This window comes from Pongo abelii, chromosome 22 (genome assembly GCF_028885655.2).
Source record: "Pongo abelii isolate AG06213 chromosome 22, NHGRI_mPonAbe1-v2.0_pri, whole genome shotgun sequence".
NCBI lineage: Eukaryota > Metazoa > Chordata > Mammalia > Primates > Hominidae > Pongo > Pongo abelii.
In genome coordinates this window covers 10131606-10156048 of record NC_072007.2, presented here as the reverse complement: position 1 = coordinate 10156048, position 24443 = coordinate 10131606, and the positions used below count along the sequence as shown (strand labels likewise).

The window sequence follows — 24443 nt, the reverse complement described above, 5'->3', positions numbered from 1 at the left end:
TTCCTTTCCAATTTCCCAAGCATTTTTTGTCCCAATCACCATTTTTGTGTTCGAAGAAAAAGTAACAAATCAAGTAACAAAACTAAACAAGCAAACAAACAAAACACAACTACAGTATCTGCAAAAGTTTTTTAGAAGACTGAAACTGTTGAGTATAAGCATCTCGTATTCTATTATCATTAGTTAACTGAAGAGTTTGTTAAAGACATACATTTCATAAAAAAAGTTAGTTTGAAGTTATTCACCAGAATGTACCATTCCTAAGTATTAGTAACCAAATTCATGACAATAAAGAGCTTTTTAACAAGAAAAATTAGTGACTACCAGCACCATCAACAAGACTTTGTCTTTACAATTCATTACCACTTACCATGCATTGTAATATATAGGATTGACTCTGATAGCATTTCGAAAACAAGCTAATGCTTTGTCCAATTCTGCAGTTAAGATAAACTCTCGCCCTAATAAAGTATAGGCATAAGCATAATTTGGATCCATTTGGATAGCTCTCTGGAAGAATTTAATTGCAATATCATGTTCCCGTTGCAGACTGAAACAGTTCCCTGCAGCACACCAGGCCTCTGGCGAATTTTTATGCATGTCTGTTAAGTCTTTTGACAGAAATGAAAGAGCGACATCTTTTTGAAGATGCCAAAGTGTTGTAGAATAGATTTGCATGCCTTCAACTCTATAATTCTCAATCCTTCTAAACTCTGAGAATATTCTTTCAGCTTGCATGTACTCTGAAAGTTCAAAATAGGACCTTCAAATTTGGCACAGTACCCAACCAGTATTGAAGTGGTGAGAAGGTAGATGGCTCAAAATATTTATAGCTTCTTTGCAGTGGTATGAACCTAAAGCTAAATAACCTTTCCCCCTTTCACGAAGAAGGCTCATCAAGCCTTCTGCTGCTACTTTTTGTAGATTAAAAGTCTGAATCTGAGGTGTGATTGTGGATATTTCCTCTTCTGAATTGATGGAAGAGTCCAATTTTGTAATTTCCAGGTTGTCATTTATATTAGATTGAGTTATTCCTCCTTTATTAATTTAACTTTTTGTTTTTCTGTTTGGGATTTTAGGTGTAAACTTCATTTTTAATTTCTTCCTATTCTCCTTGGTTGTGGAACTGTCACTAGTAAAGAGTCATGAACTTCTTCGATGCAGTGCTTTTGGGGGAGATGTCATAGTGGGGCTCATTACCTGAGGTGTTGTAGTTATTTATGGACCAGAACTTTCTGTTAGTGAAAGAATTGGAGTTACCTCTCGGCTATTTCCACTCTGCGAGAAGACAGACTTTGCTCCAGTTTGGCCAATTCTGGCAACAGACTTTTTTGAAGGGGCTCCAGCGGATGGCACATCAATTACAGAAGGTGCATTAGTGTAGTTTTGTAAATAAGATCCATCTCCAGGACTTGGGGTTTCTAATGGAAAGATCCCAAAACTTGGGGTAAATGGACTAAGAGCTGCTGGTCCTGTTAATAAACTTCGACCAGTTTTTTGTTTATTTTGAACCTGTTTAGATAATATGGAAGTTCCTGTTCCCAGTGGGATAGTTTCAGGTGAAATTACAGCTGAATCAATAAAAGACACTGGGGAATCTGTATTCAAGGAGTACTTTGAATTGGAAGATTCTAAATTGACTCTGTTTAATTCAATTGTGTCCTGGGGTATTTCCATAAGAATGGTCTCAGGCTGTCTGTGACATAAACTGTGATTAGGTACTTGTGTTGTTGAAGAGTTGGGCAGACAGTTGCTAAAGTTCTGTAAAGATGTGAATTTAAATGTTAGGTCAGGATCTGGCTTTTCACCTATTTCACATAATGATTCAAAGGGATACCAGAGGAAAGGATTTAAACTAAGTCTCTTTTGGTAACATTCTTATCCTTTGGCAAGCCGATCTGTCTTGCAATATACACGTCCCAACAATGGAAGGGGAAAGCAAACTGAATCACCAAACTCAGTAACAATATCATCATGGCTTTTCTGCTTATTAAACACTCCACCAGATAAGATTTGTTCCCAGTCTGCAAGCTTACTGAGATCAACACAACATTTTGCAAGCAGGTATTTGCATTGCGGTGTAGGACAACTGTGTCTTTTCAAGAGTCTATATGCTTTATAGGCTTTTCCTGGGAGTTAAGAACAGGTTGCCATTAAAAACAAGGCTTCTTCTGAGTGTACTTCTGCATAAAGGCGTTCTGTGAGGAAAACCCCACCTCGGTAAGCATAGTGGTTTAGTGCTTGCCATATAGCAGCCTGGAAGGGTTTCTGCAGCACTGTCATCCTCGAGGCAAAGGCCCAATTTCTGCAGTGCCTCAGGAAACCCCCACCCCACCAACCACCCTCCCCCCTGTAGCGGCTCCGGCCCGGCCAGCCTCGGCTCATTTAAATTCACCAGTTACCGGGGGATGGGGGTGGCCGAGCCAGCATGACTTCTTTATCCTGCCGACTGTGGAAAGCCCGGCCCCTTGTGATCCATTACAAAGCGAAAGTCACCTCATATTTGGGAAACAAGTCCACTCCCAAGTTCAGTGGAGGGATGTGGCATGTAGGACGAAGGACTCTGTTCCTTCTGATTTGGTCTGCACAGCGGGGCCTAGGGCTGGAGTCCTCTCTGTGAGGACTGCTGACTCCCTCTACCTTGGGTTCCATTGGCCCCACCCTGGGACATGGGCCTTGGCAGATTCTGGACCTTCCTGGCCCTTAAGTTGCTATCAGAAACCCCATCTCGTGTTCAGATGCCCCGAATAACTGGCTCGCGCCTCTCTGGAAACATTGGAAATCTCTCCTCTACACATGGTCACCTAAAACCCCAGGAGCTCGGGACACACGTCTGCCATCCACCTCACTGCTTTCGGGAGAGAATGTTGAGAGTCTCTTGCCAACTATCTCTTGACTTGAGTTCCTCATGGGTGTGTGGTTAAGACGTAGTGAGACCAGATGTATTAACTCAGGCCAGCTGCTGGTGGCTCACGCCTGTAACCCCAACACTTTGGGAGGCCGAGGCTGTAGGATCCCTTGAGGAATAGCCTAACCCTGGGGAGGTTGAGACTGCAGTGTGTGAGCAGTAATGGTGTAATTTGGATCCTGCATTTTTCGAAACATTCATTTTGTAGAATCTGCAAAGGGATATTTCTGAGCCCATTGAGGCCTATGGTGAAAAGGGAAATATTTTCAAATAAAAAGAAAACAGAAGCTTTCTGGGAAACTTCTTTTTGATGTGTGTATTCATCTCACAGTGTTGAAACTTTTTTTATTGAGCAGTTTGGAAACAGTCTTTTTGTAAAATCTGCAAAGGGATATTTCTTAGCCATTTGATACCTAGGTGAAAAAGAGATATCTTCACATAAAAACTAGACAGAAGCATTCTGAGAAAGTTCTTTCTGATGTGTGCATTCATCTCATAGAGTTGAACCTGTCTTTTGTTTGAGCAGTTTGGAAACAGTCTTTTTTTAAAATATGCAAATGGATATTTGTGAGCCCTTCACAGCCTATGATGAAACAGGAAATACCTTGACATAAAAACTAGACAGAATCTTTCTGAGAAAATGCTTTGCAATGTATGCTTTCATCTCACAGAGTTGAACTTTTCTTTTGATTGAGCAGTTTCTAACCAGTCTTTTTGTAGAATCCACAAATGGATATTTGCAGCACTTTTAGGCCCATGGTGAAAACGGAAATATTTTCACAAAAACACTAAAAAGCAGCTTTCTGAGAATCTTCTTTGTGATGCCTGGATTCATATCACAGAGCAGAACCTTTCTTTTGATTGAGCAGATTGGAAAAAGTATTTTTGTACAATCTGCAAATGGATATTTCTGAGCCGTTTGATGCCTGTAGTGAAAAAGAATTATCTTCACATAAAAATTAGACAGAATCATTCCGAGAAACTTCTTCCTGATGTGTGCATTCATCTCACAGTGTTGAACCTTTCTTTTCATGGAGCAGTTTGGAAACAGTCTTTTTGTAGTATCCGCAGAGGGATAATTGTGAATGCTTTAAGGACTATGGTGAAAAAGGAAATATCTTCACAAAAAAATCTAGACAGAAGCATTCTGAGAAACTTCTTTTTTATGTGTGCATTCATCTCACACAGATGAATCTTTCTTTTCATTGGGCAGTATGGAAAGAGTCTTTTGGTTCAATCTGCAAAGGGATATTGCTGAGCAGTTTGAGGCCTATGGTGAAAAAGTAATATCTTCACATAAAAAGTAGACAGAAGCATTCTGAGAAACTTCTTTTTTATGTGTGCATTCACCTCACAGGGTTGAAACTTTCATTTCATTAAGAAGTTCAGAAACACTCTTTTTGTAGAATCTGAAAGGGATATTTTTGAGTCCATTGAAGCCTGTGGTGAAATAGGAAATATTGTTACATAAAAACTAGACAGAAGCTTTCTGAGAAACTTCTTTGTGATGTGTGCTTTCATCTCACAGAGTTGAGCCTATCTTTTGATTTAGCAGATTGGAAACAGTCCTTTTGTTGTATCTGCAGAGGGATATTTGTGAACGGTTTGAGGCCTATGGTGAAAAAGGAAATACCTTCACATACAAAGTAGACAGAAGCATTCTGGGAAACTTCTCTGTGATGTGTGCATTCAACTCACAGAGGTGAACCTTTCTTTAGATTGAGCTATTTGGAAACAGTTCTTTTTTAGAATCTGCAAAGGGATATTTCTGAGCCCATTGAGGCCTAGGATGAAAAAGAAATATCTTCACATAAAACTGGATAGATGCATTCTGAGAAACTTCTTTGTGATGTGTCCATTCATCTCACAGAGTTGAACCTTTCTTTGGATTGGGCAGTTTGGAAACAGTCTTTTTGAAGAATCTGCAAAAAATATTTGTGAGCTATTTATGGCCTACGGTGAAATAGGAAATATCTTCACATAAAAACTAGACAGAAGCTTTCTGAGAAACTAATTTGTGATGTGTGCTTTCATCTCACAGAGTTGAACCTTTCTTTTGAATGAGCAGTTTGGAAACACTCTTTTTGTAGAGTCTGTAAATGGATATTTGGAGCACTTTGAGACCCATGGTGAAAAAGGAAATATCTTCACGTAAAAACCAGACAGGAGCATTGTGAGAAACTTCTTTGTGATGGGTGTATTCATCTCACAGAGTTGAATATTTCTTTGGATGCAGCAGTTTGGAAAGATTCTTTTTGTAATATCTGCAGAGGGATATTCATGAGCAGTTTATGACCTATGGTTAAAAAGGTTATATCTTCACAAAAAAAACTCGACAGATCCGTTGTGAGAAACTTCTTTGAGATGTATGCATTCAACTCACAGAGCTGAACCTTTCTTTTGATTAAGCAGTTTTCTAAACAGTCCTTTTGTAGAATCTGCCAAGGGATATTTCTGAGCCCATTTGGTCCTATGGTGAAAAAAGATATATCTTCACATGAATGCTAAACAGAAGCTTTCTGAGAAACTTCTTTGTGATGTGTGCATTCATCTCACAGTGTTGAAATTTTCTTTTGATTGAGCAGTTTGGAAACAGTCTTTTTGTACAAGCTGCAAAGGGATATTTCTGAGCCATTTGAGGCCTATGGTGAAAGACAAATATCTTCGCATAAAAACTAGACAGAAACATTCTGAGAAATTTCTTTGTGATGTGTGCATTCATCACACATATTTGAACCTCTCTTTTGATTGAGCAGTTTGGGAACAGTCTTTTTTTAGAATATACAAAACGATATTTGTGAGCCTTTTCAGGCCTACGGTGAAATAGGGAAAATCTTCAAATAAAAACTGGACAGAAGCTTTCTGAGAAACTTATTTGTCATGTGTTCCTTCATCTCACAGAGTTGAACTTTTCTTTTGATTGAGCAGTTTGGAAACAGTCTTTTTGTAGAATCTGCAAATGGATATTTGCAACGTTTTATGCCTATGGTGAACAGGAAATATTTTCACCTAAAAACTAGACAGAAGCATTCTGAGAAACTTCTTTGTGATGTGTGCATTCATGTCACAGGGTTGAAACTTTCCTTGGATTAAGCAGTTTGGAAAGAGTCCTTTTGTAGAATCTGTAAAGGGATATTTGTGAGCCCATTGAGGCCTACGGTGAAATAGAAAATGTCTTCACATAAAAACTAGACAAAAGCTTTCTGAAAATCTTCTTTGTACTGTGTGCCTTCATCTCAAAGAGTTGAACCTCTCTTTTGATTGAGCAGTTTGGAAACACTCTTTTTGTAGAATCTGCAAAGGGATATTTGGAGTGCTTTGAGGCCTATGGTGAAAAAGGAAATATCTGCACATAAAAACTAGACAGAAACTTCTAAGAAACTTATTTGTGATGCGTGCTTTCATCTCAGATTTGGACCTTCCTTTTCATTGAACTGTTTGGCAACAACTCATTTTGTAGAATCTGCAAAGGGATATTTGTGAGCAGTTTGAGGCCTATGGTGAGAAAGTAAATACCTTCACATAATACCTAAACAGAAGTATTTTGAGAAAACTCTTTGTGATGTTTGCATTCATCTCACTGAGTTGAAACATTCTGTTCATTGAGCAGTGTAGAAACATACTTTTTGTGCAATCTGCAAAGGAATATCTGTTTGCGGTTTGAGACCTATGGTGAAAAAGTAATATCTTCACATAAAAACAAGACAGAAGCATTCTGAGAAACTAATTTTTTATGTGTGCATTCATCTCACAGAATTGAACCTTTCCTTTGATGAAGCAGTTCGGAAAGAGTTTCTTGTAGAATCTGAAAAGGGATAGATGTGATCCCTTTGAGGCCTAAGGTGAAATAGGAAATATCTTCACATAAAAACTAGACAGAAACTTTCTGAGAAACTTCTTTGTGACATGCCTTTCATCTCAAAGATTTGAACCTTTATTTTGATTGAGCAGTTTGGAAAGACTCTTTTTCTAGTATCTGCAGAGGGCTATTAATGAGCAGACTGAGGCCTATAGTGAAAAAGGAAATGGCTTCTCAAAAAACTAGACAGAAGCATTATGAGAGACTTCTATGTAATGTGTGCATTGATCTCACCAAGTTAAATCTTTCTTTTGATTGAGCTGTTTGGAAACACTCTTTTTTCTAGCATCTGCAAGGGTATACTTCTGAGCCCTTTGAGGCCTATTTTGAAATATGAAATATCTTCACATGTAAACTAGACAGAAGGTTTCTAAGAAACTTCTTTTTGACGTGTGCTTTCACCTCACAGAGTTGAACATTTCTTTTGATTGAGCAGATTGGAAACACTCTTTTTGTAGAATCTGCAAGTGGATATTTGGAGTGCTTTGAGGCCCATGGTGAAAAAGGAAATATCTTCACAAAAAACTAAACAGAAGTTTTCTGAGAAACTTCTTTGGGATGTGTGCAGTCATCCCACACATTTGAACCGTTCTTTTGATTGCTATGGTGAAAAAGGAAACTTCTTCACATAAAACTATACAAAAGCATTCTGAGAAACTTCTTTGTTATGTGTGCTTTCATCTCACAGAGTTTAACCTTTCTTTTCATTGTGCAGTTTGGAAACAGTCTTTTTATAGAATCTGCAAAGGGATGTTTGTGAGCAGTTTGAGGCCTATGGTGAAAAAGGAAATACCTTCACATAAAAACCAGACAGAAGCTTTTTGAGAAACTTCTTTGTGATGTTTGCATTCATCTCCCAGAGTTGAATCTTCCTTTTCATTGAGCTGTTTAGAGACAGTCTTTTTGCACAATCTGTAAAGGGATATTTCTGAGTGGTTTGAGGCCTATGGTGAAAAAGAAATATCTTCACATAAAAATCAGAAAGAAGCATTCCAGGAAACTTCTCTGTGATGTGTGCATTCATCCCACAGATTTGAAACTTTCATTTCATTCAGTAGTTTGGAAAGAGTCTTTTCATAGAATCTGCAAAGGGATATTTCTGAGCCCTTGAGACCTATGATGAAATAGGAAATATCTTCACATAAAAACTAGACAGAAGATTTTGAGAAACTTCTTTGTGATGCTTGTGAACCTTCTTTTTGATTGAGCAGTTTGGAAACAGTCCTTTTGTAGAATCTGCAAAGGGATATTTCTGAGCCCTTTGAGTCCTATAGTGAAATAGAAAATGTCTTCACATAAAAACTAGACAAAAGCATTCTGAGAAACTTCTTTGTGATGTGTGCTTTCATTTCACAGAGTTGAACGTTTCCTTTGATAGAGCAGTTTGGAAACACTCTTTTTGTAGAATCGGTAAATGGATATTTGGGGTGCTTTGAGGCATAAGGTGAAAAAGGAAGTATCTATACCTAAAAACTAGACAGAAACTTTCTGAGAAACTTCTTTGTGATGCGTGCTTTCATCTCACAGATTTGAACATTTCCTTTCATTGAGCAGTTTGGGAACAAGTCGTTGTATAGAATCTGCAAATGTATATTTGTGAGCTGTTTGATGCCTATGCTGAAAAAGTAAATAGTCACATAAAAACCAGACAGAAGCTTTTAGAGATAACTTTTTGTGATGTTTGCATTCATATCAAAGAGTTGAAGCTTTCTGTTCCTTGAAGAGTTTGGAAACATTCTTTTTGTGCAATCTGCAAAGGAATATTTCTGAGTGGTTTCAGGCCTGTGGTGAAAAAGAAATATCTTCACATAAAAACTAGACAGAAGCATTCTGAGAAACTTCTTTTTTATCTGTGCATTCACCTCACAGAGTTGATCCTTTCTTTTCATTGAGCAGTTTGGAAACAGTCTTCTTGTAGTATCTGCAAAGGGATATTTGTGATCCCCTTTAGGCCTATGGAGAAATAGGAAATATCTTCACATAAATACTAGAGAGAATCTTTCCAAGAAACTTCTTTGTGATGTGTGCATTCATCCTACACAGTTGAACCTTTCTTTGGATTGATCACTTTGGAAACAGTCTTTTTGAAGAGTCTACAAATGGATATTTGGGAATTTGAGGCCTAAGGTCAAAAAGGAAATATATTCACATAAAAACTAGACAGAAGCATTTTGAGAAACTTCTTTGTGATGTGAGCTTTCATTTCAGAGGGTTGAATCTTTCTTTTGTTTGAGCAGTTTGGAAATAGTCTTTTTGTAAAATGTGCAAAGGGATATTTCTGAGCCATTTGAGGTCTATGGTGGAAACGAAATATCTGTACATAAAAAGTAGACAGAAGCATTCTGAAAAACTTCTTTGTGATGTGTCCATTCATGTCACAGAGTTGAACCTTTCTTTTGATTGAGCAGTTTGGAAACAGTCGTTTTGTAGAATCTGCAAAGAGATATTTGTCAGCTCTTTATGGCCTGTGATGAAATACGAAATATCTCCACATAAAAACTAGACAGAAGATTTCTGAGAAACTTCTGCGTGATGTGTGCTTTCTTCTCACAGTACTGAACATTTCTTTTGATTGAGCAGTTTGGAAAGTCTTTTTGCAGAATCTGCTAATGGATATTTGGAGGTATTTGAGGCCCATGGTGAAAAAGGAAGAATCTTCACATAAAAACTAGACAGAAGATTTCTGAGAAACTTCTTTGTGATGTGTCAACTCATGTCACAGAATTCAACCTTTATTTCAATTGAGCAGTTTGGAGACAGTCTTTTGTAGAAGCTGCAAAGGGAAATTTCTTAGCCTTTTGTGGCTTATGGTGAAAAAGAAATATCTTCACATAAAAACTAGACAGAAGCTTTCTGAGAAACTTCTTTGTGATGTGCTCATTCATCTCACAGAGTTAAACTTTTCTTTTGATTTAGCAGTTTGGAACATGTATTTTCTTAGAATCTGCAAATGGAAATTTTTGAGCCCCTTATGGCCTATGTTGAAATATGAAATATCTTCACATAAAAACTAGATAGAAGCTTTCTGAGAAACTTCTTTGTGATGTGCACTTTCCTCTCACAGAGTTGAACCTTTCTTTTTATGGGGCGGTTTGGAAGCAGTCTTTTTGTAGAATCTGCAAATGGATATTTGGAGCGTTTTGAGGCCTATAGTGGAAAAGGAAATATCTTCACATAAAAACTAGACAGTAGCTTTTTGAGAAAACTATTTGTGACATTTCCATTCATCTCTAATAGTTGACCATTTCTTTTCATTGAGCAGTTTGGAAACAGTCTTTTTGTACAAACTGCAAAGGGATATTTCAGAGTGGTTTTAGGCCAATGGTGAAAAATAAATATCTTCACATGAAACCTAGACAGAAGCATTTTGAGAAACTTCTTTGTGATGTGTGCATTCATCTCACAAATTTGAACGTTTCTTTTGATTTAGCAATTTGGAGAACGTCTCTTGGAAGTATAAGCGGAGTTATATTTGTGAGCAGTTTAAGGCCTATTGTGCAAAAGTAAATACCTTCATATAAAAAGTAAACAGAAGCTTTCTGAGAAACTTCTTTGTGATGTGTGCTTTTGTCTCACAAAGTTTCACCTTTCTTTTGATTGAGAAGTTTGGAAACATTCTTTTTGTAGAATCTGCAAATGGATATTTGGAACAATTTGAGTCCTATGGTGAAAAAGGGAATATGTTCACATAAAAACTAGACAGAAGAATTCTGAGAAACTTCTTTGTGATGAGTCCATTCATGTAACAGAGTTGAAACTTTCTTTGATGGATCAGTTTGGAAACAGTCTTTATGTAGTATCTGCAGAGGGATATTTTTGAGTAGTTTAAAGACTATAGTGAAAAAGGAAATATCTTCACAAAATAACTAGACAGAAGCATTTTGGGAAACTTCTTTGTGATGTGTGCATTCATCTCACAATGTTGAACGTTTCTTTTGATTTAGCAATTTGGAGAAAGTCTCTTGGAAGTATAAGCAGAGTTATATTTGTGAGCAGTTTAAGGCCTATGGTGCCAAAGGAAATACCTTCATATAAAAAGTAGACAGAAGCTTTCTGAGAAACTTCTTTGTGATGTGTGCTTTCGTCTCACAGAGTTGCACCTATCTTTTGATTGAGCAGTTTGGAAACATTCTTTCTGTAGGATCTGCAAATGGATATTTGGAGCAATTTGAGTCCTACGGTGAAAAAGGAAATATGTTCACATAAAAACTAGACAGAAGAATTCTGAGAAACTTCTTTGTGATGAGTCCATTCATCTCACAGAGTTGAAACTTTCTTTGATGGACCAGTTTGGAAATAGTCTTTTTGTAGTATCTGCAGAGGGATATTTTTGAGCGGTTTAAAGACTATGGTGAAAAAGGAAATATCTTCACATAATGACTAGACAGAAGTATTCTGAGAAACTTCTTTGTGATGTGTGCATTCATCTCACAGAGTTGAACCTTTCTTTTGATTGAGCACTTTGGAAACAGTCTTTTTGTAGAACATTCAAAGGAATATTTGTGAGCCCTTTATGGCCTCAGGTGAAATGGAAATATCTTCACATACAAACTAGAGAAAAGCTGTCTGAGTAACTTCTTTGTTATGTGTGCTTTCATCTCAGAGAGTTAAAAATTTGTTTTGATTGATCAGTTTGGAAACAGTCTTTTTGTAGAATCTGCAAATGGATATTTGGATCACTTTGAGGCCTATGTTGAGAAAGGAAATATGTTCACATAAAAACAAGACAGAAGATTTCTGAGAAACTTCTTTGTTATATGTGCATTCATCTCACAGGGTTGAACCTTTCTTTTGATTGAGCAGTTTGGAAACAGTCTTTTTGTAGAGTCTACAAAGGGATATTTCTGAACGGTTTTATGCCTATGTTGAAAAAGAAATATCTTCACATAAAAACTAGACAGAAGCATTATGAGAAATTAATTTATTATTTGTTCATTTGTCTCACAGAGTTGAAACTTGCTTTTCATGGAGCCGTTCGAAAACTGTCTTTTTGTAGAGTATGCAAAGGGATATTTGTGAGCCCTTTGAGGCTTATATTGAAATAGAAAATATCTTCACAAAACAAGTAGACAGAAGCATTATGGGAAACTTCTTTGTGATGTGTGCTTTTATCTCTCAGATTTGAATCTTTCTTTTCATTGAACAGTGTGGAAACTCTCTTTTTGTAGATTCTGCAAAAGGATATTTGGAGGGCTTTGAGGCCTATGGTGAAAAAGGAAATATTTTCACTTAAAAACTAAACAGAAGCTTTCTGAAAAACTTCTTTGTGATGTGCATATTCATGTCACAGAGTTGAACCTTTCTTTTCATTGAGCAGTTTGGAAACCATCTTTTCGTACAATCTGCAAAGGGATATTTCTGAGTGGTTTGAGGTCTATGGTGAAAAAGAAATATCTTAGCATAAAAACTACACAGAGGCATTCTGAGAAACTTCTTTTTCATGTGTGCATTCATCTCCCAGAGTTGAACATTTCTTTTCATTGAGAAGTTCAGAAACAGTCTTTCTGTAGAATCTGCGAAAGGATATATGTGAGCCCATTGAGGGCCATGGTGAAATAGGAAATATCTTCACAGAAAAACTAGACAGAAGCATTCTGAGAAACTTCTTTGTGATGTTTGCATTCACCTCACAGAGTTGAAACTTTCTTTTGATTGATCCGTTTGGAAACAGTCTTTTTGAAGAATCTGCAAGTGGATATTTGGAGCGCTTTGTGGCTTGTGGTGAAAAACTAAATATCTTCACATAAAATCTAGTGAGAAACTTTCTGAAGAACGTCTTTGTGATGTGTGCTTTTATCCCACAGAGTTGAACTTTCTTTTCATTGAGTAGTTTGGAAGCAGTCTTTTTGTATTATATGCAGAGGGATATTTGGGAGCGGTTTAAGGCCTATGGTGAGAAAGTAAATATCTTCACATAAAAACTAGACAGAAGCATTCTGAGAAAGTTCTCTGTGATGTGTACATTCATCACACAGAGTTGAAAATTTCTTTTGATTGAGAAGTTTGGAAACAGTCTTTATGTCCAATCTGCAAAGGGATATTTCTTAGACGTTTGAGGCCTATGGTGAAAAAGAAATATCTTCACATAAAAACTAGACAGAAGCTTTCTGAGAAACTGCTTCGTGATGCATCCATTAATCTCATACAGTTGAAATTTTCTTTTGATGGAGCAGTTTGGAAAGTGTCTTTTTGAAAATTCTGTAAAGGGATATTTGTTATCCCTTTATGGCCAAAGGTGAAATAGGAAATATCTTCCCATGAAAACTAGACAGAAGCTTTCTAAGAAACTTATTTGTGATGTGTGATTTCGCTTCACAGAGTTGAAACTTTCCTTTGTTAGAAAAGTTTGGAAAGAGGCCTTTTGTAGGATCTGCAAAGAGATATTTTTCAGCCCACTGAAGCGTATGGTGAAAAAGGAAATATCTTCACATTAAAACTAGAAAGAAACCATCTGAGAAACTTCTTTGTGATGTGCACTTTCATCTCATAGAGTTGAACCTTTCTTTTGATTGAGCAGTTTGGAAAAAGTCTTTTAGTAGAATGTGCAATTGGATATTTGGAGCGCTTTGAGGCCTATGGTGAACAAGGAAATATCTTCACATAAAAACAAGACAGAATCTTTCTGAGAACCTTGTTTGTGATGTGTGCATTCATCACACAGAGCTGAATGTTTCTTTTGATTGAGCAGTTTGTAAACAGTCTTTTTAAAGATTCTGCCAAAGGATATTTGTGAGCCCTTTCAGGCTTATGGTGAAAAAGGAAGTATCCACTAATAAAATCTGGACAGAATCTTTCTGTGACACTTCTTTGTGATGAGTGCGTTCAACTCACAGACTTGAACCATTATTTTCATTGAGCAGTTTGGAAACAGTCTTTTTCTAGAATCTCCAAAGGGATATTTTAAGTGATTTATGGCTTAAAGTGAAAAAGGGAATATCAACAAATAAAATCTAGACAGAAGCTTACTGAGACACTTTTTTGTGATGTGAGCATTCATCTCACAGGGTTGAAACTTTCTTTTGATTGAGGAGTTTGTAAATTGTCTTTCTGTAGAATCTGCAAAGGGATATTTTTAAGCAGTTTATGGCTTAGGGTGAAAAAGGAAATATCCACAAATAAAATCTAGACAGAAGTTTTCTGAGACACTTTTTTTTTTATGTGAGCATTCATATCACAGTGTTGAAACTTTCTTTTGATTGAGCAGTTTGTAAAGTGTCTTTTTGGAAAATCTGCAAAGGGATATTTGTGAGCAGTTCGAGGCCTAAGGTGAGAAAGTAAATATATTCAGGTAAAAACTAGACAGAATCATTCTGAGAAACTTCTTTGTGATGTCAGCATGCATCTCACAGTTTGGAACTGATCTTTTGATTGAGCAGTTAGGCAACAGTCTTTTTGTAAAATTTGCAAAGGGACATTTCTGAAAGCTTTGAGGCTAATGGTGAAAAAGGAAATACATTCACATAAAAACTAGACAGAAGCTTTCTGAGAAACCTTTATTTGATGTGTGCATTCATCTCAAGAGTTGAACCTTTCTTTTAATTGAGCTGTTTGGAAAGAGTCTTTTGTAGATCTATAAATGGATATTTGTGAGCGGTTTGAGCCCTATGAACAGAAGGGAAATGTCTACAAATACATACTAGAAAGAATCTTCCTGAGAAACTTCTTTGTGATGTCTGCATTCATCTCATGGAGTTGAACTTTTCTTTTGATTGAGCAGTTTGGAAACAGTCTTTTTGTAGAATCTTCAAAATGATATTTGTGAACGATTTGAGGCTTATGTTGAAAAAGGAAATATCTTCACATAAAAAATAGACAGAACTTTTCTGAGAAGCTTTTTTGTGATGTGTGCATTCATCTCACGGATTTCAACATTGCCGTGGATTGAGCAGTTTGGAAACAGTCTTTTAGTAGATTCTGCAAAGGGATATTTGTGAGCAGTTTGAGGCTTATGGTGAAAAAGGAAATATCTACAAATAAAATCTACACAGAAACTTTCTGAGAAACTTCTTTGTCATGTGTGCATTCATTTCACAGAGTTGAACTTTTCTTTTGATTGAGCAGTTTGGAAACCATCTTTTCGGAGCATCTCCAAAGGGATATTTGTGAGTGTCTGAAGGCATATGGTGAGAAAGTAAATATATTCACATAAAAACTAGAAAGAATATTTCTGAGAAACTTCTTTGTGATGTGTGCCTTCATGTCACAGAGTTGAACCATTCTCTTGATTGAGCAGTTTGGAAACAGTCTTTTTGTAGAATCTGCAAAGGGATATTTGTGAGTGATAGGAGGCCTATGGTGACAAAGGAAATATCTTCACATAAAAACCAGACAGAAGATTTCTGAGAAACCTCTTTGTGATGTGTGCATTCATCTCTGAGAGTTGAACCTTTCTTTTCATTGAGCAGTTTGGAAACACACTTTTTGTAGAATCTGAAAACTGATATTTCTGAAGGCTTTGAAGCTTATGGTGAAAAAGGAAATATCATCCCATAACAACTAGACAGAAGCTTTCTGAGAAACTTCTTTGTGATGTGTGCATTTACCTCACAGATATGAACCTGCCTTTTGATTGAGAAGTTTGGAAACCGTCTTCTTGTAGAATCTGCAAAGAGATATTTGAGAGAGCTTTGAGGTCTATGGTGAAAAAGGAAATATCTTCACATAAAAACTAGATAGAAGCTTTCTGAGAAACTTTTTTGTGATGTGTGCATTTGTCTCACAGAGTTGAACCTTTCTTTTGATTGAGAAGTTTTGAATCAATCTTTTTGTAGGATCTGCAAAGGGATATTTGGGATCCATTTTTGGCCTACAGTGAAAAAGGAAATGTCTTCATATAAAAACTAGACAAAACTATTCTAAGAAACTTCTTTGTAATGTGTGCATTCATCTCACAGAGTGGAACCTTTCTTCTGATTGAGCAGTTTGGAAGCAGGATTCCTGAATAATCTGCAGAGGTATATATGTAGGAGATTTGACATCTATGGTGAAAAATGAAATGTCTTCACATAAAAGCTAGACAGAATCTTTCTGAGAATCTTCTTTGTGATGTGTGCATTCATCACACAGAGTTGAAACTTTCTTTTGATTGAGCAGTTTGTAAACAGTCTTTTTGTAGATTCTGCCAAAGGATTTTTGTGAGCCCTTTCAGGCTTATTGTGAAAAAGGAAATAGCCACTAATAAAATCTGGACAGAATCTTTCTGTGAAACTTCTTTGTGATGGGTGCATTCATCTCATGGGTTTGAACCTTTCTTTTGATTGAGCATTTTGGAAAAATTCTTTTGGTAGTATCAGCAAAGTGCTGTTTCTGGGCACTTTGAGGCATATGGTGAGAAAGGAAATATATGCACATGAAAACTAAACAGAATCTTTCTGAGAAACTTCTTTGGTGTGTATGCATTCATCTCACGGATTTGAAGCTTCCTTTTGATTCAGAATTTTAGAAGCAGTCTTTTTATAGAATCTGCATAGGGATATTTGTGAAAATGTTGGGGCATATGGCGAAAAAGGTAATGTATTCACAAAATACTATGGAGAAGCATTCTGAGAAACTTCTTTGTGATGTGTGCATTCATCTCACAGAGTTGAACCTGTCTTTTGATTGAGCTGTTTGGAAACGTCTCTTTGGAGAATCTGCAAAAATATATTTGTGAGAAGTTTGAGGCCTAAGGTGAAAAAGGAAATATCCACAAATAAAAGCTAGAAAGAAGCTTTCTGTGAAACTTCTTTGTGCTGTGTGCATTCATCTCACAGGGTTGAACCTTTGTTTTGATTGAGCAGTTTGGGAGCTTTTTGTATAATCTGCAAAGTGGTATTTGTGAACAATTTGAGGTTTATGGTGAAAAAAGAAACATCCTCACAAAAAAACTAGACAGAAATTTTCTGGGAAACTTCTTTGTGATGTGTGCATTCATCTCACAGAGTTGAAGCTTCCTTTTGATTGATCCGTTTGGAAGCATTGTTTTTGTAGAATCTGCATAGTGATATTTGTGAGCCCTTTGAGGCCTATGGTGAAAAAGGAAGTATCTTCGAACAAAAACTAGACAGAAGCATTCTGAGAAACTTCGTCGTGTCGTGTGCTTTCATCTCACCGAGTTGAACTTTTCTTTTCATTGAGCAGTTTGAAAACAGTCTTTATGTAGAATCTGCATAGGGACATTTGTGAGCGATTTGAGGCCTATGGTGAAAAAGGAAATATCTTCACATAAAAACTAGACAGAAGCATTCTGAGAAACTTCTTTGTGATGTATGCATTCAGCTCACAGTGTTGAACCCTTCTTTAGATTGAGCAGGTTGGAAACGTGTTTCTATAGAATCTGCAAAGGGATATCTCTGAGCCCTTTGAGGCCTATGGTGAAAAAGGAAATAGCCACAAATAATATCTAGACAGAAGCTCTTTGAGAAACTTCTTTGTGATGTGTGCATTCATCTCACAGAGTTGAATCTTCCTTTTGATTGAGTAGTTTGGAAACAGTCTTTTTGTAGAATCTGCATAGGGATATTTGTGAGCCCATTGAGGCCTATGTTGAAAAAGGAATTATCTTCACATGAAAACTAGACAGAAGCTTCTTGAAAAACTTCTTTGTGATGTGTGTGTTCATCTCACAGAGTTGAAATGCACTTTTGATTGAGTAGTTTGGAAACAGTCTTTTTTAGAAACTGCAAGGAATATTTGTGAGCAATTTGAAACCTATGGTGAAAAAGGAATTATCTACAAATAAAATCTAAACAGAAGCTTTCTGAGAAACTTCTTTGTGATGTGTGCATTCATCTCACATAGTTGACCTTTTGTTTTGATTGAGAAGTTTTTAAATAGTCTTTTTGTACAATCTGCAAAGAGATATCTGTGAATGCTTTCAGGCTTATGGTGGAAAAGGAAATATCTTCACCTAAACCTATAAAAAAGCTTTCTGAGAAACTTCTTTAGGATGTGTGCATTCATCTCACAGAGTTGAACATTTGTTTTGATTCACCAGTTCGAAAACAGTATTTTTGTAGAATCTGTAAGGAGACATTTTTGAGCTCTTTGAGGCCTATAGTGTAAAAGGAAATATCTTTACATAAAAACTATACAGAAGCTTTCAAAGAAACTTCTCTGAGATGTATGCATTCATCTCACAGAGTTGAACCTTTGTTTTGATTGAGCAGTTTGGGAAGAGTCTTTTTGTATAATCTGTAAAGGGATATTTGAAGGCGTTTTGAGGCATATGGTGAAAAAGGAAATACCTTCACATAAAAAGTAGACAGAAGCTATCTGAGAAACTTCCTTGTGATGTGTGCATTCATCTCACAGAGTTGAAACTTTCTTTTGACTTATCAGGTTGGAAACAGTATTTTTGTAGAATGTGCAGAGGGATATTTATGAGTGGTTTGAGGTCTTCAGTGAAAAAGGAAATATTTTCACATAAAACCTAGAGAGAAGCATTCTGAGAAACTTCTTCATGATGTGCAAATTCGTCTCAGAGAGTTGAACCTTTCTTTTCATTGGGCAGTTTGGAAACTGTCTTTTTGTAGAATCTGCAAAGTGATATGTTTCAGTGGTTTGAGTACTATGGTGAAAACGGAAATATCGAAAAATGAAACGTAGACAGCAGCTTTCTGAAAAACTTCTTTGTGATGCGTGCATTCATCTCACAGGGTTGAAACTTTCTTTTGATTGAGCAGTTTGGAAACAGTCTTTTCATAGAACCTGCAAAGTGATATTTGTGAAGGCTTTGAGGCTTATGGTGAAAAAGGAAATATCTTCACATAAAAACTAGACTCATGATTTCTGGGAAACTTCTTTGTGATGGGTGTATGCATCTCAAAGAGTTGAATCTTTCTTTTGATTGAGCAGTTTGGAAACAGTCTTTTTGGAGAATCTGCAAAGGGATGTTTTTGAGTGGTTTGAGGCATGTGGTGAAAAAGGAAATATCTTCATATAAAAACTAGACAGAAGTATTCTGAGAAACCACTTTTTGATTTGTGCATTCATCTCAGAGAGTTGAATTTTCTTTCACTGAGTAGGTTGGAAGCAGTCTTTTTGTAGAATATGCAAAGGGATATTTGTGAGCTTTTTGAGGCCTGTTGTGAAAAAGGAAATATCCACAAATAAAATCTAGACAGAAGCCTTCTGAGAAAATTCTTTGTGATGTGTGCATTCATCACACAGAGTTGAACCTTTCTTTTGATTGAGCTGTTTGGAAACAGTCCTTTTGTAGAATCTACAAAGGGTTATTTATGAGCAGTTTGAGGCCTATGGTGAAAAAAGGAGTATCGACAAACAAGAACTAGATAGAAACTTTCTGAGAAACTTCTCTGTGATGTGTGCATTCATCTCACAGAGTAGAAAGCTTTCTTTGATTAAGCAGTTTGGAAACAGTCTTTTTGTAGAATCTGCAAAGGGACATATGTAGGTGATTTCAGGTCTATGGTGAAAATGGAAATATCTTCACATAAAAACTAGACAGAAGCTTTCTGAGAAAATTCTTTGTGATGTACTCATTCATTTCACAGATTTGAAGTGTTCTTTTCATTGACTGGTTTGGATAGAGTGTTTTTTTAGAACCTGATTTGTGATATTTGTGAACTCTTTGAAGCCTTTGGTGAAAAAAGAAATATCTTCACACAAAAACTAGACAGAAGCTTTCTGAGATACTTTGTTGTGATGTGTGCATTCATCTCGAAGAGTTGAAACTGTCTTTGGGTTGAGCAGTTTTGAAACAGTCCTTTTGTAGAATGTACAAAGGGATATTTGGGATCCGTTTTTTGGCCTATGGTGAAAAAGGAAATGTCTACACATAAAAACTAGACAGAAGCATTCTATGAAACTTCTTTTTGATGTGTGCTTTCTACTCACAGCTTTGAACCTTTCTTTAGATAGAGCAGGTTGGAAAATGTTTTTGTAGAATCTGCAAAGTGATAATTTGAATACTTTGAGACTTATGGTGAAAAAGGAAATACCTTCAAATAAAAACTGGACAGAAGCTTTCGGAGAAACTTCTTTGTGATGTGTGCATTCATCACAAAGAGTTGAAGCTTTGTTTTGGCTGGGCAGTTTGGGAACAGTCTTTTTGTAAATTCTGTAAAGGGACAGTTGTGAGCACTTTGAGGCCTATATTGAAAAAGGAAACGTCGTCAAATAAAAACTAGACAGGAGTTTTCTGAGAAACTTCTTTGTGATGTGTGCATTCACCTCACAGAGTTGAACCTTTTTTTGATTGAATAGTTTGGAAACAGTCTTTTTGTAGAATCTGCAAAGGGTTATTTATGAGTGGTTTGAGGCCTATGGTGAAAAAGGGAGTATCAACAAATAAAAAGTAGACAGAAACTTTCTGAGAAACTTCTCTGTGATGTGTGCATTCATCTCGCAGAGTGGAAACTTTCTTTGAGCCGTTTGGAAAAAGTCTTTTTGTAGAATCTGCCAAGGGATATATATAGGCAGTTTGAGGTCTATGGTGAAAAGGGAAACATCTTCACATAAAAACTAACTGCTCAATGGGAGGAAATTTTACTTCTGTGTGATGAATGCACATGTCAGAAAGGAGTTACTCAGAAAATTTCTTTATACTTTTTATGTGAAGATATTTCCTTTTTCACCATATGCCTCACCATGCTCCCAGATATCCCTTTGCAAATTCTATGAAAAGAATGTTTCCAAACTGCTCAATAAACAGAGTGGTTCAACACTGTGAGACGAATGTGCACATCACAAAGAAGTTTCTCAGAAAACCTCCTTCTCGTTTTTATGTGAAGATATTCCCTTTTTGAACATAGTCCTTAATGCACTCCCAAATATACCTTTGCAGAATCTACAAAAAGACTTTCCAAACTGCTCAATCAAAAGAAAGTTTCAACTCTGTTAGATGAATGCACACATCAGAAAGTAGTTTATCAGCAAGATTCTCACTAGTTTTTATGTGAAGATAGTCCCTTTTTCAATGTGGGCCTCAAAGCACTCAAAAATATCCCTTTGTAGATTCTAGAATAACAGAGTTTACAAACTGCTCAATGAAAAGAAATATTTACCTTTGTGAGATGAATACACATATCTTAAAGCAGCTTCTCAGAATGCTTCTTTCTAGTTTTTATGTGAAGATATTTATTTTTTCACCATAGGCCTCAACGCACTCCTAAATCCCTTTGCAGTTTGTACCAAAAGGACTGTTTTCAAACTGCTCAATCTGAAAAATGTTTCAACTCTGTGAGATGAATGCACACATCATGAAGAAGTTTCTCAGAAACTTTCTTTATAGTTTTTCTGTGAAGATATTTCCTTTTTCACCATAGGCCTCACCTCAAAGCTCTCACAAATGTCCCTTTGCAGATTCTACAAAAAGACTGTTTCCAAACCACTCAATAAAAAGAATTATTGAACACGGTGAGATGAATGCACACATCTCAAAGAAGTTTCTCAGAAGCTTTCAGTCTAGTTTTTATGTGAATATATTTCCTTTCTCACCATAGGCCTCAAAGCGCTCCAAATATCCATTTGCAGATTCTACAAAAAGACTGTTTCCAAACTGCTCAACCAAAACAAAGGTTTAACTCTGTGTGATGAATGCACACATCACAAGGAAGTTTCTCAGAATGCTTCTGTCTAGATTTTAAGTAAAGATACTTGCTTTTTCACCACTGGCCTCAAAGTGCTCACAAATATCCCTTTACAGAGTCTACAAAAATACTTTTACCAAATTGCTCAATCAAAAGAAAGGTTCAACTCTGTGAGATGTATGCACACCACAAAGAGGTTTCTCAGGAAGCTTCTCTCTAGTTTTTATGTGAAGATATTTCCTTTTTCACCATAAGCCTCAAAAGGTTCACAAATATCCCTTTGCTGATTCTACAAAAAGACTCTTCACACACTGCTCAATCAAAAGAATGTTTCAACTCTGTGAGATGAATGCTCACATCACCAGAATGTTTCTCAGAAAGCTTCTATGCAGTTTTTATGTGAAGATATTTCCTTTTTCACCGTATGCTTCAAAGGGCTCATAAATATCACTTTGGAGATTTTACAAGAAGAGTTTCAAATCTTCTCAATGAAAAGAAACAGAAACATCTGGGAGATGAGTGCACATATCACAAAGCAGTTTCTCAGAAACATTCTGTCTAGTTTTCATGTGAAGGCATTTTCTTTCTCACCACTGGATGCAAAGTGCTCAAAATTGTTCCTTTGCAGATTCTACAAAAAGTCTGTTTCCACACTGGTCATCAAAAGAAAGTTTCAACTCTGTGAGATGAATGCACATGTCAAAAAGAAGTTTCTCAGAAAGCTTCTATTAAGTTTTTATGTGAATGTTTCCTTTTTAACCATAGGCCTCAGTGCCCTCACAAATATCTCTTTGCAGATTCTGCAAAAAGACTGTTTCAAAACTGCTCAATAAAAATAATTATTGAACTTTGTGAGATGAATGCACACACCTCAAAGAAGTTTCTCAGAAACCTTCAGTCTAGTTTTTATATGAATATATTTCCTTTTTCACCAAAGGACTCAAAGTGCTCCAAATAGCCTTTTGCAGGTTCTACAAAAAGACTGTTTACAAACGGCTCAAAGAAAATAAAGTTAAAAATCTGTGAGATGAATGCACACATCACTAAGAAGTTTCACAGGAGGCTTCTGTCTAATTTTTATATGAAGACATTTCCTTTTTCACCATAGGCCTCCATCTGCTCACAAATATCCCTTAGCAGATTTTACAAGAACAGAATTTCCAGACTGATCAAAGAAAACAAGTGTTTTCCTCTGTGAGATGAATGCACACATCACAAAACTCTTTCTCAGAAACCTTCTTTATACTTTTTATGTGATGATATTTCTTTTTTCTCCCTAGGACTCAAAGCACTCAAAAATATCCCTTTGGAGATTCTGCAAAAAGATTGTTTCCAAACTGCTCAATCAAAAAAATAGTTCAACTCCATGAGATGAATGCATACATCACAAAGAATTTTATCAGAAACCTTCTTTATAGTTTTTATGTGAAGTTATATCCTTTTTCACCATAAGCCTCAAAGTGCTCAGCAATATCCCTTTGCAGATTCTGCAAAAAGACGTCTTCCCAACTGCTCAACCAAACAAATGTTTGAACTCTGTGAGATGGATGCACACATCACAAAGAGGTTTCTCAGAAATCTTCTGTCCATTGTTTATGTGAAGATATTTCTTTTTTCACCATAGCACTCAAAGTCCTGAAAAATATCCCTTGCAGATTCTACAAAAAGGCAGTTTCCAGACTGCTCAACCAAAATAATGGTTGAACTCTGTGAGATGATTGCACACATCACAAAGAAGCCACTAAGAAAGCTTCTGTCTAGTTTTTATGTGAAGATATTTTCTTTTTCACCATAGGCCTCAAAGCACTCACAAATATCCCTTTGCAGATTCTACAATAACAGAGTTTCCAGACTAATCAGAGAAAATAAACATTTACCTCTGTGAGATCAATGCACACATCACAAAGCTGTTTCTAAGAAACCATCTTTATACCTTTTATATGAATACATTTCCTTTTTTACCATTGTCCTCAAAATGCTCATAAATATCCCTTTGCAGATTCCACAAACAGATAGTTTCCATACTGCTCAATCAAAAGTAAGTTTCATCTTTGTGAGATGAATTCCCACATCACAAAGACGTTTCTCAGAAAGCCTCTCTCTAATTTTTATGTGAAGATATTTCTTTTTTCACCATAGGCCTCAAAGGACTCATAAATATCCCTTTGCAGACTCTATAAGAACAGTTTCCAGACTGACCAGAGAAAAGAAAATTTTACCTCTGTGAGATGAATGCTTACATCACAAAGCTGTTTCTGAGAAACCTTGTTTATACTTTTTATGTGAATATATTTCCTTTTTCACCATAGGCCTCAAAGCACTCATAAATATCCCTTTGCAGATTCTACAAAAAGACTGTTTCCAAACTGTTCAATCAAAAGAATTGTTGAGCTCTATGAGATGAATGCACACATCACAAAGAAGTTTCTTGGGAAGCTTCTGTCTAGTTTTTATGTGAAGATATTTCCTATTTCATCATAAGCCTCAAAGCTCTCAAAAATATGCCTTTAAAGATTCTGCAAAAATACTGTATCCAAATTGCTCAATCCAATGAAAGGTTCAAATCTGTGAGATGAATGCACACATCACAAGGATTTTTCTCAGAAAGCTTCTCTCTAGTTTTCATGTGAAAATATTTCCTTTTTCACCATAGGCATCAAAGCACCAGAAATATCCCTTTGCAGATTCTACCAAAATACTGTTTACAAACTGCTCAATCAAAAGGATGTTTCAATTCTGTGAGATGAATTCTCGCATCTCCAAGATGTTTCACAGAAAGCTTCTGTCCAGTTTTTACATGAAGATAATTCCTTTTTCACCATAGGCCTCAAAGCACTGACAAATATCCCTTTGCAGATTTTGCAAGAACAGAATTTCCAATCTGCTCAATGAAGAGAAATGGTTAATTCTGTGGGATGAAATCACACATCACAAAGCAGTTTCTCTGAAATATTCTGTCTAGTATTTATGGAAAGATAATTCCTTTTTCAACATAGGACACAAAGGGCTAACTAATAACCATTTGGAAATTCTACAAAATACTGTTCCAAACTGCTCATCAAAAGCAAGGTTCACCTCTCTGGGATGAACACATATATCAAAAAGATGTTTCTCACAAAGCTTCTATCTTGTTTTTATGTGAACG

General features: G+C 36.3%; 1 pseudogene; it reads right to left on the bottom strand.

The window, feature by feature from the left end:
• Nucleotides 1-366: 366 nt before the first annotated feature.
• On the bottom strand, nt 367-2283 carry LOC134760815 (cell division cycle protein 27 homolog; annotated as a pseudogene).
• Between the last annotated feature and the right edge of the window lie 22160 nt (nt 2284-24443).